Below are 19,220 nucleotides of genomic sequence, written 5' to 3'. Positions count from 1 at the left end.
CTCTGTTTCTTTTTCTTAGCCTTTGGCAGTAGCACTGATGGGCAGAAATTATATAGCTGAAGCTTTTCCTGTCAGATTAGTCTCTTTCACAGACATTTGTAGCACTATGATTCTCCCTAGTTGTCCATTGTGAAAGAAACACAATATCTGTGTGTCCCTCTAGAGAAGCATGTGGGCAATTTTGACAAATCCTTGGTTTCCAGAGCACTTGCAGCTGGATAAAGGCTCCCAGTAGACCTAAAATGGCTTAGATCAGGCATCATTTGATAGTCCTTCCCCAAAATGGGTTTGTAAAGCTCTCCAAGGTTCCCTGTGAGTAGTCAATGCTGCCTCTCTTATCAGAAGCATTTCTACAACAGTTTTCAATCTGCTCCAAATGCTAAATATAGAACCAAATGTAAACACATATGAATGTATTTCATAGTCATTGTACTATGGGAGTTATTGTATAGAACTCCCATCCACATGTTCTGTGAAAATGCCAGATATTCCTCATGCTGCTTTACTGTCTTACTTTATGCAGGGCTGTGGAATGGAGTTCCTAGAAAAAATATTACATGAATAAACTTTTTATATATTTTTTGGAATATATGCATCAGTATATTAAAATTCAAACTAAGTTTCTATTACTCTGTGCATATTTTGGTCTGTATCTCTCTTTTCCATCCGGATCTGCATTTGTACTCATGAGATTGAGAATACATAAAATAAAGCGCGATCCCTGGGGAAGGCAATGGCATACCACCCCAGTATTCTTGCCAAGAAAACTAAATGGACCAGTACAACCAGAGATATTTAGAAAAGGCAGAGGAATGAGAGACCATATTGCCAATATCCGCTGGATAATGGAGAAAGGCAGGGAGGTGTTTTTTAAAATCTATTCTAAAGCCTTTGATTGTGTGGATCATAATAAGTTGTGGCAAGTTCTTGGTGGTATGGGCATACCACATCACCTTGTGTTTTTTAAGATATTTTTATTATATTATACACACAGATCAGTAAGCCAAATCAGTAAGCCAAATTCCATATAAAACCTAAATAATTCAACAAATATTAAAGATATTATACTAATTTACACTGGTGTATATTACCTTATCTCCACCTTCCCTCCCTCTCCCTCCCTCCCTCCCTCTTCAACCACAGTGTATTTCTAGCTAATCTTGCAGATCCAGCCACTGGTAGAGTCTTTGTGTTTTTTCTTTGATGTGATCGTTGGCTCCTCCATTTTTCACCCAGTTGAAGTAGACCTTCCATCTGTTTGTAGTGATCTTTTCTTTGTCCATTCTTGGTGTTTGCTTGGTCATAATTCTCGTAATGTCTAACAGCACTTGGTCGTACATATAATCATTCCAATTAGTTAACGTCGATTTCTATTTGTCTTTCCATCCTCTGGCAATCACTGCATGGGCTGCTCTTATTGTTACCTTAAATAACTCCTGGCAATTAATTATTATACTCGGATGATCCAGCACTCCCCAAAGTAGCAAATCATTATTAATTTGAATTCTTATCTGGAATATCTCCTGAATTTTTACTTGTATGATTTGCCAGAATTTTTTTTATTTCAGAACACTCCCACCACATGTGTGAATAAGTACCTTTTTCTTTATTACAATGCCAACACTTTGAATTCTTTCCTTTTACCATATAAGCCAATTGTTCAGGAGTTCTATACCATCTTAATATCATCTTTTTTTCTAATTCATTCTATTTTTCTATTTTTATTTTATTCATGTTCCTAATTATTTCCTCTATTTCTCTTGTCTGTAACGATTTAACTCCAATCCATTTATTACTTATTGCTCTAATCATAAACTCTTTATCTTCTACCATTAAATTATATATTTTTGCCACTGTTCCTTTACTTGTCTTTTCTCTTGCATTTAGCAATTTATCTACCTTTAGTTCTTCAGTGGGTTTTGCACCCTCTTTTTTTACTTTTTCCCAAATCCCTCTTAATTTTAACCAATTTTCTTTCCCCCCATTTTCCAAAAATTCTGGCCAATTAATTATCTCTCCATCTTGTTTCCACATATCTTGTACCCTCCTTAATCCCTTTTCTTCTAAGTTATTTGCTAACCTTTCGGGGAGTCCCATGCTCTTAATAGGGGTCTTTCCTGATATTTTATATGCCCATAGTTTTTGCCATTTTTGCCAACAGTCATATGCTACCTTTCTCGGCCCTGTTAGATTTTCCTTTATTTTGTTAATATCTCTGGTGTATAGCCCGTATTTTCCCCATCCTAGATTTATTTCATTCTCTACTTTTATCCATTTATCTTCTCCCTTTAAACTTATTTCTAGTAGTGGTCTTAATTGGAAAGCCTCATAATAACATTGTAGATTTGGAAACCCCCATCCAAGGATTCTCTTTGGGGTATATTGAATCTTTTTCATTATTCTGTTTCTCTTTTTCCCATATATCCATTCTCTCAAAGTGTTGTCCCATTCTTTTAATTGTTTATATTCTATCACCTTGTCTCTCTCCTGAGGAATCTGTATAAGGACCAAGTGGCAACAGTCAGAACTGACCATGGAACAGCCGACTGGTTCAAGATTGGGAAAGGGTTGTATACACTCACCCAACCTACTCAACTTGTATGCAGAACACATCATGCGATGTACGGGGCTTGATGAATGCAAGGCTGGGGTTAAAATTGCTGGAAGAAACATTAACGACCTTAGATATACAGATGATACCACTTTAATGGCTGAAAGTGAGGAGGAGCTGAGAAGCCTTCTAATCAAGGTGAATGAAGAAAGTGCAAAAGCTGGGTTGCAGCTAAACGTTAAAAGAAAAACCAAGGTTATGGCAACAAAAATAATTGATAACTGGGAAATAGAGGGAGAAAATGTGGAGGCAGTGACAGACTTTATATTTCTAGGTGCAAAGATTACTGCAGACGCAGACCACAGCCAGGAAATCAGGAGACACTTACTTCTTGGGAGGAGAGCAATGTTCAATCTCGATAAAATAGTTTTTTTTTCTTTTTTTTAATTTTATTATTACTATTGTATAATACATAGAAACATTCCATCTTTGAAAATAACATTCAAAATACCAGTTTTTTCCCCAATCCCGCCACCAGCACACCAACCCCCCCCCCCCCCGGGAACAAATAGATACTTTAGCTGTGTTTATTACAATTGTTCAATCATGAGAATAGTTTTGTTCAACACCGTATATTTATCTTTCCCCTTTATTCTATATATGAGACTCTTCCATTTTGCTTTCCATGTCTTTTTGCTTTGACCCGTCATATAGTAACTTTTCCTTTCGCTAATATAATCTTGAAGAAGGTAATCTGCTAAATATTTGTACCAGGTTTTTGTATCCCATTTCTTGTGGTCTTTCCAGCCCAGGGCCACTGAGGCTTTAATTCCCTCTATCATATGTTTTATTATTTCCTCACTTTCCTTATATTCCTCTTTATTTTCGAATTTCTCAGTGAAAAATTGGGCCTTATTCCATTCTATCTTGATCTCTAATAGCTCCTCCATTTCTTTCCTGATTATTTCTTGGAACTTTTGGATTTTTTCACATTCCCACCACATGTGGGCATATGTTCCTATTTTACCACAGTTGTGCCAACAACTCGATAAAATAGTGAAGAGTGGAGACATCACACTGGCAACAAAGATCCACATAGTCAAAGCAATGGTATTCCCCATAGTCACCTACGGATGTGAGAGCTGGACCTTAGGGAATGCTGAGCGAAGGAAGATCGATGCTTTTGAACTGTGGTGTTGGAGGAAAGTTCTGAGAGTGCCTTGGACTGCGAGAAGATCCAACTAGTCCATACTTCAGGAAATAAAGCCTGACTGCTCACTGGAGGGAAGGATAGTAGAGGCCAAGATGAAGTACTTTGGCCACATCATGAGGAGACAGCAAAGCCTAGAGAAGACAATTATGCTGGGGAAAGTGGAAGGCAAAAGGAAGAGGGGGCGACCAAGGGCAAGATGGATGGATGGCATACTTGAAGTGACTGGATTTATCTTGAAGGAGCTGGGGGTGGTAATGGCCGACAGGGAGCTCTGGCGTGGGCTGGTCCATGAGGTCATGGAGAGTTGGAAACGGCTGAACGAATGAACAACAAAATGTCTTTCCTCCTTTGACTGAGCTCCAGAATATTGCAGCAAACAAGCAACTTTTGGAAGGCCTGGTATATGGATTAGGTATTGACAAATTTGGGATCCACAATAGGGAACATAATCCAAATGACTGCATGCTTGTGTTGCCAAATGGATGATGACTTGCAGTTAATGATTCATCTTGCATGCCTTCCTACTGAGAAGGCTTGAGTATGTATTTCTCTAAAACAAAGTAAACATATCTAAAATATCTTATAGACACACACACTTAAAATACATATGTTCCAAATGTTCCCCCACCTATAGAAGACAAATTTGAATTCCCATTGTTCTTACATCCGGGTACATCTGCGTTCTGCCCTAGTAAATTACCCCCTTTGCTATTGTTATTTGTGACTTATAATGGTGGCCTCATTAAAATGTTAGTGTGAATTATTGGATTTGACACTTAAGGTTTCAAGTCCCATGACCATAGCCATGACCATAAAAGTTGTGAAATAGAACACCCTGTAATGCATGAACATGGAGTACCAGTATCAGAACTGTGGAAAGTGACTTTCCCATGCAGATATTTTTGATTGTATAAATGATACTGTTAAATTGCAAACCAACATTAAGAGGGATTACCCTCCAGTTACACAAAATTCTTTCTATGGCTGCCAGCTTTTGAACTGGGGAACTTGTAATTCTGCATTTAAGAACACCTTGGTCTTCAGTAATAAGCAAGATGTAAACATGAAAACACTTTAACTGACAGAGTACTTCAAAGTGCTGATTGCTAATTACAATTACTTTACATACCCCCAAATCCTCAGACAGTTGTAAGAGGAACTGCTCCTCAACAGAAGCCCCTTTTATACAGCCCTATATCCCAGGACCTGATCCCAGATTATCCACTTTAAACTGAACTATAGAATCATAGAATCATAGAGTTGGAAGAGACCTTATGGGCCATCCAGTCCAACCCCCTGCCAAGAAGCAGAAATATTGCATTCAAAGCACCCCTGACAGATGGCCATCCAGTTTCTGTTTAAAAGCCTTCAAAGAAGGAGCCTCCACCACACTCCAGGGCAGAGAGTTCCACTACTGAACAGCTCTCACAGTCAGGAAGTTCTTCCGCATGTTCAGATAGAATCTCCTTTCTTGTTGTTTGAAACCATTGTTCCGCGTCCTAGTCTCCAGGGAAGCAGAAAAAAAGCTTGCTCCCTCTTCCCTGTGTCTTCCTCTCACATATTTATACATGGCTATCATATCTCCTCTCAGCCTTCTCTTCTGCAGGCTAAATATGCTCAGCTCTTTAAGCCGCTCTTCATAGGGTTTGTTCTCCAGATCCTTGATCATTTTAGTCGCCCTCCTCTAGATACATTCCAGTTTGTCGATATCTCTCTTGAATTGTGGTGCCCAGAACTTGACACAATATTCCAGGTGTGGTCTAACCAAAGCGGAATAGAGGGGTAGCATGACTTCCCTAGATCTAGACACTATGCTCATATTGATGCAGGCCAAAATCCCATTGGCTTTTTTTTGCCGCCACATCACATTGTTGGCTCATGTTTAACTTGTTGTCCACGAGACCACTGGTCTAGAGCAGGGGTCCTCAAACTTTTTAAACAGAGGGCCAGGTCACAGTCCCTCAAACTGTTGGAGGGCCAGATTATAATTTGAAAAAAAACATGAATTCCTATGCACACTGCACATATCTTATTTGTAGTTCAAAAAAACACTTAAAATACATTAATTAAAATGAAGAACAATTTTAACAAATATAAATGTATTAGTATTTCAATGGGAAGTGTGGGCCTGCTTTTGGCTGATGAGATAGGGTTGTTGTTGTTGTTGTTGTTGTTGTGTTAGTTCAAGTCTTAGGTTTACCCAGAGCAAGGGCCGGGTAAATGACTTTGGAGGACTGTATCCGGCCCCCGGGCCATAGTTTGAGGACCCCTGGTCTAGAGGTCCCAAAGTTGCCCATCCATGACCCAGTCTCTCTTCTCTCACTGATCAACCAGATAGAATCATAGAGCTGGAAGAGACCACATGGGCTAGTCCAAATCCCTGCCATGCCTTTGGGAAACTCAACAGCTCGAGTAGAGTACTTTGAAGAAAATAATGGTAACAGCATAAAATTTCAGAGTGCAAGAGGAAACTATAGATATTATTACAAGCTACTCCCATTTTTACTAATTGTATTAGTGAGTAGATCAATAGGTACCGCTCCAGCGGGAAGGTAACCACGCTCCATGCAGTCATGCCGGCCACATGACCTTGGAGGTGACAACCCCGCTTAGACTACTGCAACGCTCTCTACGTGGGGTTGCCTTTGAAGACTGATCGGAAGCTTCAAATGGTCCAGCGCTCGGCAGCCAGGTTGCTAACTGGAGCGGCACTCAGGGAGGATACTACTCCTCTGTTGCGCCAGCTCCACTGGCTGCCAGTTTGCTACCGGGCACAATTCAAAGTGCTGGCGTTAGCCTATAAAGCCCTAAACGGTTCTGGCCCTACTTACCTCTCCGAACGCATCTCCTCCTATGAACCGACCAGGACACTAAGATAGTCTGGGGAGGCCCTGCTCTCTGTCCCGCCTGCATCGCAGGCGCGCCTGGCGGGGACGAGAGACAGGGCCTTCTCAGTGGTGGCCCCTCGGTTGTGGAATGCCCTACCTGCAGACATGAGATCGGCCCCCTCGCTGTTGGCGTTTCGGAGGAAGGTGAATTCGAACAAGCGTTTGACTAAACAGTGAAATTGAACATAGGAATACGGAACAATGGATAATGAGAGTGGATTCTGATTTTATTGTTGAGGCGTTATGATTGTTATACTGTTGTTAACTGTTGATGTTATAATCTGTTTTAATTGCATTATACTGTTTTGTGATATTTTGCATTGTTGTGTAAACTGCTTTGAGTTGCCTAAGGGCTGAGAAAAGCGGTATAGAAACAAAGTAAATAAATAATAAGTAAATAAAAGTAAATAACGCCGGCTCTTCAGCTTAGAAATGGTGATGAGCACCCCAGAGTCAGACATGACTGGACTTAATGTCAGGGGACAACCTTTACCTTTTATTAGTTAGGAAAATGTCCATCTGGTTTTAATATAATCAATTGGCAGCTACACTTAGTGAGTAGTAGTAGTGTGTTTTCAAGTCATTTCAGACTTAGGTTGACCCTGAGCAAGGGCTGGGTAAATAACCTTGGAGGGCCGTATTTGGCCCTCAGGCCATAGTTTGAGGACCCCTGGTCTAGAGGCTGCAATATCTTCAATGTCAGAGGTTAAGGAGACTCAATCAAAGGTTAAAATAACTAAGTCAAAGAAACCTAAGGTTGAAGAAATTAAATTTATTTATTATTTATTTATTTAAAAGTTTTGTATACCGGCCTTCTCACCTCTCTTGAGGGACTCAGACCGGTTTCCAACCATAATATCACATACAATCAATAAAACATCATAATACATATTACAGTAAAACATTAAAACAGCAATTACAATCAATAACTATAATGGTCAGTCGTCACACTAAAATCGTTGCTCATCTTCCTCCATCCATATCTCAGGGTGTTGGCTCACTCGTCTAATGCCTGTCTCCATAACCAAGTCTTCACCTGTTTCCTAAATGTCAGGATAGACAGGGCGGTTCTGATCTCCAGTGGGAGAGAGTTCCAGAGGCGAGGGGCCACCACCGAGAAGGCCCTGTCCCTCGTCCCCACCAGATGTGCTTGCGAGACCGGTGGGACCGAGAGCAGGGCCTCTCCAGATGATCTTAATGATCTTGATGGTTCATAGGGGAGAATACGTTCAGAGAGGTAAACAGGGCCAGAGTTGTTTAGGGCTTTATAGGTTAACACCAGCACTTTGAATTGTGCTCGGAAGCTAATTGGCAGCCAGTGGAGCTGGTGTAATAGCGGAGTGGTGTGCTCCCTGCACCCAGCACCCATTAGTAGTCTGGCTGCCGAGCGTTGGACTAGCTGCAGCTTCCGGGCAGTCTTCAGAGGCAACCCCACGTAGAGAGAACTCCCAAACTGCGAACCTGCACCTTCAGTTTAAGTTTAAGACTTGGAGAAATAAACTTGAAGCATTATGGAACCAACTCTGAAGTTTAAAGAAGAAAAGAGACTTAATAGGAGGTGCTAACAGAAGTCCAAGCCAGACACAAAGAAAAGGCTAGAAAAGAAGAGATCTTCTGAAGATCACAATTCAAGAGAGATATTGACAAACTGGAATGTATCCAGAGGAGGGTGACTAAAATGATCAAGGGTCTGGAGAACAAGCCCTATGAGGAGTGGCTTAAAGAGCTGGGCATGTTTAGCCTGAAGAAGAGAAGGCTGAGAGGAGATATGATAGCCATGTATAAATATGTGAGAGGAAGCCACAGGGAGGAGGGAGCAAGCTTGTTTTCTGCTTCCTTGGAGACTAGGACGCGGAACCATGGCTTCAAACTACAAGAGAGGAGATTCCATCTGAACACGAGGAAGAACTTCCTGACTGTGAGAGCCGTTCAGCAGTGGAACTCTCTGCCCCGGAGTGTGGTGGAGGCTCCTTCTTTGGATGTTTTTAAACAGAGGCTGGATGGCCATCTGTTAGGGGTGATCTTGGCAGGGGGTTGGACTGGATGGCCCATGATGTCTCTTCCAACTCTTTGATTCTATGATTCAATGAAGAAATCAAGAAAAATCCAGTTAAGTTCCAAGCTTCCATCTGTCCCTTCAAGTAATCGTTTGTTAGTCAGACCCTGGGAGGCTTTAGGGTACTGATCTTCAGCACAATTACATTATTTTTTTTGTTTACTGTTACATCTTTTGTTGTGAGTTTCACACTCTGTTCTTGCCAAGTATAGGCACATGAGAGAGTTAACTTGGGGGACAGAACAGGCACCCTATGACTATATTTCCCAAACAAAAGATCTGATGTCTTTAAATAAATAATATCTTGAATTGTACTTATAAATTCAACAATGCAAGACTTTGTGGTTGCAGATTACCAAGGACTTCTTTTCTACATGTGGGGAATTGCTAGAACAAAAGGGTATTAAATAGTGCCATCTGCTGGCTGCAAATCTAAATATGAAGCTTTTCAAAATGAGATAAAAATATAAATACGGATTTTTAAAGTTGGAAATACCCTTCCCTCCCCCCCCTCCCCCTATTCTGGAGATAATAAGATAAAATGAAAAAAAAAACAAAAACACCCGTCTAATCAAATGACCGCTTGACAGGATTCCACTTTGTATCTGAGGTGGGTAGTCTATTTTGATCTTTTACTATTATTTTGATTATTCTTTTGCAATGGGGAAGCTGGAGGAAACTAGTTCAAATTGATGCATATAACCAGGCCTGTAGAGAGGGGGGGGGGGGGGGGTTAAGGGTTCAACCCCCCCCCAAATGTTTCAGATTTTGAAAAAAAAACTGGTTTACTCATGAACTTACTGGTTAACCAAATCCCCATGCTAAGTCTATGAGATGCAAAAAATTAAGAGTCCCTCCAGAACTGCAAGCACTATCTCAGGCAAATATTGACAATTTATTCACACTGTCATTACTTGCAGCAATAGCTGATGTAGCGAAGCAACCAAGTTGGGAGGGGGGTTGAATGCTCTCATTAAGGAGACCAGATTTGGTGGAGGTGGTTGACAGGGGCAGAGCTGCAGGCTATTGAAGGCTGCTCTGCCCCCTGCTGTGCTCTTTGCTTCAGTGTGAGCTAGGAGGCAGGTTTCAACCCCCCCCTGTGAAATTTTCAACCCCCCCCCCCCCAAAAAAAATTTCAACTCCTCCCGAAATTTTTTTCTGGCTATGGCCCTGTATATAGCGATGTTATTCATAGAGGGGGGAAATATTGTCTTTAAAAATTCTATGATAATACTTACATTGCTGGAAAAAGTAATAAATATATAGATTAAGAGCCTCCGGTGGTGCAGTGAGTTAAAGCGCTGAGCTGCTGAACTTGCTGACTGAAAGGTTGGCAGTTCAAATCTGGGGAGCGGGGTGAGCTTCTGCTGTTAGCACCAGCTTCTGCCAATCTAGCATTTTAAAAAACTGCCCATTTTGTGCATTCATAATGAGCAAATACAAGTCAAGAAAATGGGAAAATCAAAGTTTACTCTTAAGTAGCAGAGTCAAGGAGAAAATTAAACAAGCAGCTTCAAAAACACAAAACCTCCAGCTTAAAAATAGCTCAGTCCATCTGGAGCAACAAACTCACAGAAGGAATCCCACTGGAGCATTGCAGCACACCCAAATACCTGGGAGTCACTTGGGACCATGCTTTGATCTACAAGAAGCACTGCCTATCAAGCACAAAGTGGGCGCTAGAAACAATATCATACCAAAGCTGACTGGCACAACCTGGGGATCACAACTAGACACAGTGAAGAAATCTGCCCTTGCGCTTTGCTACTTTGCTGCTGAGTACGCATGCCCAGTGTGGAACACAACTCACCACGATAAAACAGTAGATGTGGCCCTTAATGAGACATGCTGCATTATCACGGGGTGTCTGCGCCCTACACCACTGGAGAAATTACACTGTTTAGCTAGTATTGCACCACCTGACATCCGCTGGGAAGTAGCAACCAATAATGAAAGGACAAGGCAGTGACATCTCCAGCTCATCCCCTGTTTGGGTATCAGCCAGCATGTCAATGACTTAAATCAAGAAATAGTTTTCTAAGATCTACAGAGACACTCGCTGGAACACCCCAGCAAGCAAGAGTCCAAAAGTGGCAGGCCCAAACCTCCATCAATGGCTGATACCAAATGAGAGACTCTCCCCCTGGGCACACAGAAAACTGGGCGACTTGGAAGGCGCTGAACAGACTGCGCTCTGGCACCACGAGATGCAGAACCAACCTTAAGAAATGGGGCCACAAAGTGGAATCCACGACATGCAAGCAAACTACAGACCACCTGCTGCAATGCAACCTGAGCCCTGCTACATGCACAATGGAGGACCTTATTGCGGCAACACCAGAAGCACTCCAAGTGGCCAGATACTGGTCAAAGGACATTTAATCAACTACCAAGCTTGCAAACTTTGTGTTTTGTTTGTTTGTTAAAAAAATGCAATACAACTGTTTGGTTTGCTCCTGACATGATAAATAAATAACAAACTCACATAAAGTTCTTTGCATTAAATTCATGCATCTTCTTTGAAGATTTCTTCTTCATTCAGTGGTATGAGGAGACAAGCATAGTAGGCTCTCAGCCAGGAACTTACTCCAAGTTAGTTCTGAAGCAAGTGATTCAGTAAGTCCCAAAAAACATTACAAACATTCCCCAAGTTATATCCCATTCAGGGAGTGGTTCAAGCTTGTTATCCTTGTTTGTTTTAATCTAAGCATAGTGTCTAGATCTAGGGAAGTAATGCTACCCCTCTATTCTGTTTTGGTTAGACCACATCTGGAATATTGTGTCCAGTTCTGGGCACCACAATTCAAGAGAGATATTGACAAGCTGGAATGTGTCCAGAGGAGAGCGACTAAAATGATAAAAGGTCTGGAGAACAAGCCCTATGAGGAGCGGCTTAAGGAGCTGGGCATGTTTAGCCTGAAGAAGAGAAAGCTGAGAGGGGATATGATAGCCATGTATAAATATGTGAGAGGAAGCCACAGGGAGGAGGGAGCAAGCTTGTTTTTTGCTTCCCTGGAGACTAGGACGCGGAACAATGGCTTCAAGCTACAAGAGAGGATATTCCATCTGAACATGAGGAAGAACTTCCTGACTGTGAGAGCCATTCAGCAGTGGAACTCTCTGCCCTGGAGTGTGGTGGAGGCTCCTTCTTTGGAAGCTTTTAAACAGAGGCTGGATGGCCATCTGTCAGGGGTGATTTGAATGCAATATTCCTGCTTCTTGGCAGGGGGTTGGACTGGATGGCCCATGAGGTCTCTTCCAACTCTTTGATTCTATGATTCTATGATTCTACCCAACTATGAATTGTGATTGACCTGGTGTTTTTCCCTTAACACACACACACACACACACACACAAGAGGCGATTCCACAGAAACTTAGTCAAATACATGCATAAGCGGTAATATCCCTCCCTCTCCTTCACAAGTCTTCTAAGTCCAGTGGTCTTTCCTTTTTTTCAGCCAAGTTACAATCAATAAGAAGTCACAATAGCTGGCCCAGCTGACTTATCCAGACCCCACAAATAAGAGGTCCCTTTCCTTCAGTCAGACCTTAAAAACAAGATTGTCATAATGACTAGTACTTCTCATTTAGAAAGCCTCTACAGCAAGAATCCCAAGTGACCAGTCCACCTCAATCAGCCAGACCACATCAACAATAGATCACAATTGCCAGTCCTTCTTTTCAGACAATTGATATCAGCAAGAAGTCAAGATCCTCTCCTGCAACCAATCCTTATCAGTAATGGGTCCTACTGGTCAGTCCTTCTGCTCTAGTAAGGTGACATCAGAAAGACATCACAGTGGCCAGTCTCTCTCCTTCAGCCAAGCCTCATGAACAAGAGGTCACAATGTGTAAGGTAGATGACACCAGCAAAATGTTGTTTTAGCCATGTTTAATCAGCAAGCAATACAATGGTCAGTTCCTCTCCTTCAGCCAGAGCTCACCAAGAAGAAATCATAATGTCCAGTTTCTATACTCTTCCAGATCTCACCAACAGATACTCTGAAGATGCCAGCTTCCTTCTTTGGAAGCTTTTAAACATAGGCTGGATGGCCATCTGTCAGGTGTGATTTGAATGCAATATTCCTGCTTCTTGGCAGGGGGTTGGACTGGATGGCCCATGAGGTGTCTTCCAACTCTTTGATTCTATGATTCTATGAAATCCAGATGAAATGTCAGGAGAAAATGTTGCCAGAACAATGTCATTGATTCCAGCCATAAAAGCCTTCAACAATACAGATCCAAATTAGCTAGCAAACAACCCTCAATTCCTTAGTCTAAAGAGATGGAGTTGGGAACTATGTCTGTTTTATACTTAAGGTTAACTTCGTTGCATAAACTACTCAGAGAGTTCCAGGACAGAGAGTTCGGTCAAAAAGATCAATTATCTCCAGGTCCTGGAGTCATCAGTCAGTCAAAAAAGATATACTTGAATTCCTAGCTAATAAGGTTATTCTGCGACATTCTCTGCCAAACAATTTATTTTCCAACAAGCAGTTTTCTCATATACTACAATTCATATTATATACACACATATTTAAACAAGTGTGTTGTGTATAGTGTGCCGTCGCGCCTGGGGGCTATAACTCTTAATGAAGGAGGCATTGCTTCTTGCCCTCCTATAGGAAACTGGAACTCCCAAAGACCAAAACACAACAGATAACTCGAAATGGTATTTATTGTTCACAATGAGTTATCTTTTTAAAGCAATGAGCTGGAAACTTCAGAGGAGTGAAGGAAAATATATGTTACAGTTTCAGTTAGTCCTGGGTCCAAGGAATTTGAAGCTGAGAAGCCTTTCCAAATTTCCTCTTTCCTCAATGGCTGTGAATGCCGGAGCAAACCACAACCCCAGTTCAAATGGCCTATGTTTGAAGACTCAGGATCTTCCTCTGGTGCCAAAAGAACCGGTTTGAAGGCGCTTGAGACTTCCAACGTCATTCAGGTTGGTCTGAACATGAAGCATAAGTCTCAAGGGTAAAAAACCTCAGAACTGGTGCTGAGAGGTCATTAAATCAGGGTCTTTCAGAGTCAAGTCTCTTACTCACATCCATCTGGTAGAAACTCTGATGGCAGAATGAAAGAAAGGAAGCACTTTCCTCCTGCAGGAAGAGGTGGAGCCAAACAGTACTGATTGACACCTATAAATAACCAATCCAGCTATACATAAACAGGGTAAAAATGCAGGCTTAAGCATGATACAACAGTTTAAATCTTTAACTAACACATAGATAGCACCACTCGCACCATCACATATAGTTATAGCTGAATGTATGTATAGCCTAGAATACCAAATACATAGTCACAGTAACCAATGTAATTATACATAGCAAAAGCCCAATGCAGAACCAAAGAGAACATGACAAGTCTTAAGAAAAGGATACGGATATACAATAGTTGGCAGGCAAGTATTAATAAATGCTTTACTGCTTTTACAGTGATTGAAAAGAGTATGTGTATATTCCGTGATTGAATGCCCCATGTTTATCTGACAGCAAAACACCCACATGATCTACATTTCAATACTATGTCTTTGTGCAACATTGACTCATACTCTAAAAAATACCAGACTTAAAAAAAATGGCTTAGCTAGACTGAATGACAGCACCCCAAAAATAAATAGCCTTGAACAATGGTATGTGATCATTCCGTATTATCCCTTCATGCCAGTTATTATGTTGGCTACTTAAGCATGAGGTGCTTGTTATTGAAGAGAAACAAAACATAAAGAGAGATGGCTATGGCATCAAGACCTCAAATTAAATAACCAGTGAATAACAGAAGAAACAGTTTCCAATAGCTTTCTTACCTGCAGTTATCAGAAGCTTTAAAGTAGATAAAAAGACCTATGCTTTTGAACCAAATTTAAAATGTAAATTGCAGTTGTGTACAGATGAGGAACATGCAATTGCTTTCAAATTTCAACAGAAGCATAAAGTTCTGTTTTCTTGTCAAATGGGAAGTCAACTTTGTTAAGTTGGGGATATACCTGTATGTATATAGTTAGATGTCAATCGGGTTAAAGGTGAGTAAGTATAGGTGGGTTTGCTTAATAGTTTGTAGCCCTGAGGATACTGGACCAGTGCCCGGTTGCTGTGATGAACTGGATGAGGAGGAACAAGCTGAAGATCAATCCTGACAAGAAAGAGGTCCTCCACGTCAGTCGCCCGTCTGATTGGGGTATTGGGTGGCAACCTGTGCTGGATGGGGTTGCACTCCCCCTGAAGTCACAGGTCTGCAGTTTGGGGGTTCTCCTGGACACAGCGCTGACGCTTGAAGCACAGATGTCGGCGGTGGCTGTGAGAACTTTGTGCTGTTCTCGCCTAGGAGCTATAGCTCTTAGTGAAAGAGGCATGGACGTGACATCTTTCCCCAGGGGATTGCTTCTTGCCCTCCTTTAGGAAACTGGAACTCTCAAAGACCCAAACACCGTAGATAACTCAAAATAAGTTTTATTGTTCACAAAGAGTTATCCCTTTAAGGCAACAAGGAAGTTTCAGAGGGCTGAAGGAAAATATACATTACAGTCACAGTTCGTCCTGGGTCCAAGGGGGTTGCAGCTGAGAAGTTTTCCAAGTTTCCTCTTTCCTCAATGGCTGTAAATGTCGGAGCAATTCACAACCCCAGTCCAGATGGCAGTTGTAGATCACCTTGCATCAAAGCAGAACACTGTGACCCCCTTCGATAATGGACCTAGACCACATTTGGCATGCAAAACCCCTATGGCCAGGTTTGGGGGAATTGACCTTGATTTATAAGGAGCCCCCAGTGGCACAGTGGGTTAAACCCCTGTGCCGGCAGGACTAGGACCGACAGGTCGCAGGTTCGAATCCGGGGAGAGGCGGATGAGCTCCCTCTATCAGCTCCAGCTCCTCATGCAGGGACATGAGAGAAGCCTCCCACAAGGATGATAAAAACATCAATTCATCCGGGCGTCCCCTCGGCAGTGTCCATGCAGACGGCCAATTCTCTCACACCAGAAGCGACTTGCAGTTTCTCAAGTAGCTCCTGACACGCCAAAACAAAAAACAAAAACCTTGATTTATAGGAATTGTAGTTCACCTATATCCAGAGAGCACTGAACCCAGCTAACGTTGCATCTGGACCAAACTTAGCACATAGATGCAACATGACCACCTGTGCATACAGGTATGGTTTGGGGAGGATTGGCCTATACTTTTGGGAATTATAGTTCACCCACATCCTTATGCATTCTCTAATGGGAGCATTTATTTTAATAAACGAAATCAAAAACTGGCTTTTTCCTAATACATAGAATTACTAATTAACTAAATGATATTATCTAACACCCCAAAACAAACAATGCCTTTTTCAATTAACCTGGGCATCCCCGGGTACCCAAAAGCTAGTGTATAAATAGAATAAAGTAACATGCACTGGTGTGTAAAACATAACAAGAACATCGACCCATAGAGCACTGAGAACACAGTTTGCAACTCATGTTTCAGCTGCCGTCTTTGGTAAGCAGAGAAAGTTTAACTGAGGTTTTCACTTTTAGGGGAAAGGAAGTGAATATTCAGATGTGGCTACAGAAAAAAAGACCAACTGAAGCTGCTGGCGCGCGATTCAAAATGTGATTTCTGAGCAAGGACGTGAGTGGAAAACAAACAGTTATTTATAACTTACAAGATCACACAATTTCCTGTTGATTTACACACTCGTGCACCCCTCCAGCTTTGACTGAAATGCTACTCTGAGACATTTTCTTGTTTTTTCTTGTTTCTTTTTTCTCAGTACACTTTTTAACTGAAGTACAGCAATAACTGATTGTTCAAGATACATGACTATAAACATTACTATAAGATAATGATAATTTATAATATAAAACATTGTTAATGCACCTTATTTTGTTAACACTTGGTTAGTGAGTGAGGTCCCTTCTACACTGTCCTATATCCCAGAATCTGATCTCAGATTATCTGCTTTGAACTGGATTATATGAGTCTACACTGCCAGATAATCTGGGGTAAGAAGATAATCTACTATCAGATCCTGGGATATAGAGCAGTGTTGAAGGGGCCTGAATTGTCAGAGAAATATGAAGAGGAGTGTAGCTATGGGACATCGTGAACATTGCCCCTTCAAGGATTCTGCCCCCCAAGTGAAATTTTCTTTCAGTCACCAATTTTTTACCATGACAGTAATTTAAAACATCATTTGAAATTACAAATACAATCTCAAAAAGATATTTATTTATCGTGTCAGGAGCAACCAGACAGTTGTATTATATTTTTAACAAAACAAACAAACAGACAGACAAAACACAAAGTTTGCAAGCTTGATAGTTGATTAAATGTCCTTTAACCAGTATCTGGCCACTTGGAGTGTCTCTGGTGTTGCCGCAAGAAGGTCCTCCGTTGTGCATGTGGCAGGGCTCAGGTTGCATTGCAGTAGGTGGTCAGTGGTTTGCTCTTCTCCACATTGCATGTCATGGATTCCACTTTGTAGCCCCATTTCTTAAGGTTGGCTCTGCACCTCATGTTGCCAGAGCGCAGTCTGTTCAGCGCCTTCCAAGTTGCCCAGTTTTCTGTGTACCCAGGGGGGAGTCTCTCATTGGGTATCAGCCATTGATTGAGGTTCTGGGTTTGAGCCTGCTACTTTTGGACTCTCGCTTGCTGGGGTGTTCCAGCGAGTGTCTCTGTAGATCTTAGAAAACTATTTCTTGATTTAAGTCCTTGACGTGCTGGATGATACCCAAACAAGGGATGGGCTGGAGATGTCACTGCCTTGGTCCTTTCACTATTGACTGCAACTTCCCAGCGGATATCAGGTGGCGCAATACCGGCTAAACAGTGTAATTTCTCCAGTGGTGTAGGGCGCAGACACCCCGTGATAATGCAGCATGTCTCATTAAGAGCCACATCCACTGTTTTAGCATGGTGAGTTGTGTTCCACACTGGGCATGCATACTCAGCAGCAGAGTAGCATAGCACAAGGGCAGATGTCTTCACTGTGTATGGTTGTGATCCCCAGGTTATGCCAGTCAGCTTTCGTATGATATTGTTTCCAGTACCCACCTTTTGCTTGATGTTCAGGCAGTGCTTCTTGTAGGTCAGAGCACGGTCCAGAGTGACTCCCAGGTATTTGGGTGTGCTGCAATGCTCCAGTGGGATTCCTTCCCAGGTAATCCTCAGAGCTCAGGATGCGTGTCTGTTCTTAAGTTGAAATGCACATGTCTGTGTTTTAGATGGATTAGGGATCAGCTGGTTTTCCCTGTAATAGGCGGTAAGGGCACCTAGAACTTCGGAGAGCTTGTATTCTACCATCTCAAAGCTCCCTGCTTGAGCAGTAATGGCACAATCATCAGCATAGATGAAACTCTCCATCCCTTCTGGCAGTGGCTGGTCATTTGTGTAAATGTTGAACATGGATGGAGCAAGCACGTTCCCCTGAGGCAAGCCGTTCTTCTGTTTCCTCCATCTGCTTCTCTGGCCCTGGAACTCAACAAAAAAGCTCCTGTTTTGTAGCAGGTTTCCTATGAGGCGGGTGAGGTGGTAGTACTTTGTGATATTATACATTTTTCTCAGGAGGAGGCGGTGGTTCACAGCATCATAAGCTGCTGACAGGTCTATAAAGACAGCTCCTGTAATCTGCTGCCTTTCAAAGCCATCTTCTATGTGCTGAGTCAGGTTCAGCACTTGCGATGTGCAGCTTTTGCCTTTCTGAAGCCAGCTTGCTGTGGAATCAGAGATGAAGGAGACTCCCACTAACACCAAAAGGAGCAAAAGCTCCTTCCTTACATATTTCAGTCAAAACGAGAATTTCCATCACCACCACCAGTAGCCATGTATCATTTTTTTCAAAACCAATGCATGGTTAATACCCACAATAGTGAAGTTGTATCAGGTGTCACAAGAGACTGCCCTCTGATAGAAAGCTGGTCTGATCAGCAGTATTATTCCAAGTGTATCCATGTTGTGATGCTCTGAGGACCACTTAGGAGTGAACTGAAAGCAAGATTCTGGAGATGTGTGAATGTTGGAATTAAGATAGCACTAGAATGGGCTTGTATTGGTATTTGCATTCACTTAATATTAGTAGGTTCTGCACATGACCTTAATGTTAATCTTATTGGAAGGGCGGCTCAACCCGTTACGCAAAGTAAGCATTTGCAGTATAGTTGATTTTGCCCAGGGGCACTCTTGAGGCGCTCTTGGGGGAAAATAGACCTTGACATATGCAAGTTGTAGTTACTGGGATGTATAGTTTGCCTACAATCAAAGAGCATTCTGAACTCCACCAGTGATGGAACTGAACCAAATATGGCACACAGGACTCCCACAACGAACAGAAAATATATATCAGTGATTGGTTGGGGGGTGGGGGGGCAAAATACTGTTTGCTTACCGTTGAAAATTACCTAGGGCCGCCTCTGCTTACTGGAGAAGATGTTAAGAAGAAAAAAGACAGAACAGTTCTAGGGTACCAGAGGAGGGAACTGTCAAAGCCACCTCTGAGTTCTCTTTGCCAAATTCATGGGGTCAACCAT

Source organism: Anolis sagrei, chromosome 2, assembly GCF_037176765.1.
Source record: "Anolis sagrei isolate rAnoSag1 chromosome 2, rAnoSag1.mat, whole genome shotgun sequence".
NCBI classification, from domain to species: domain Eukaryota; kingdom Metazoa; phylum Chordata; class Lepidosauria; order Squamata; family Dactyloidae; genus Anolis; species Anolis sagrei.
The sequence above is the reverse complement of the archived record's forward strand: the minus strand, read 5'-3'. Positions refer to the sequence as shown.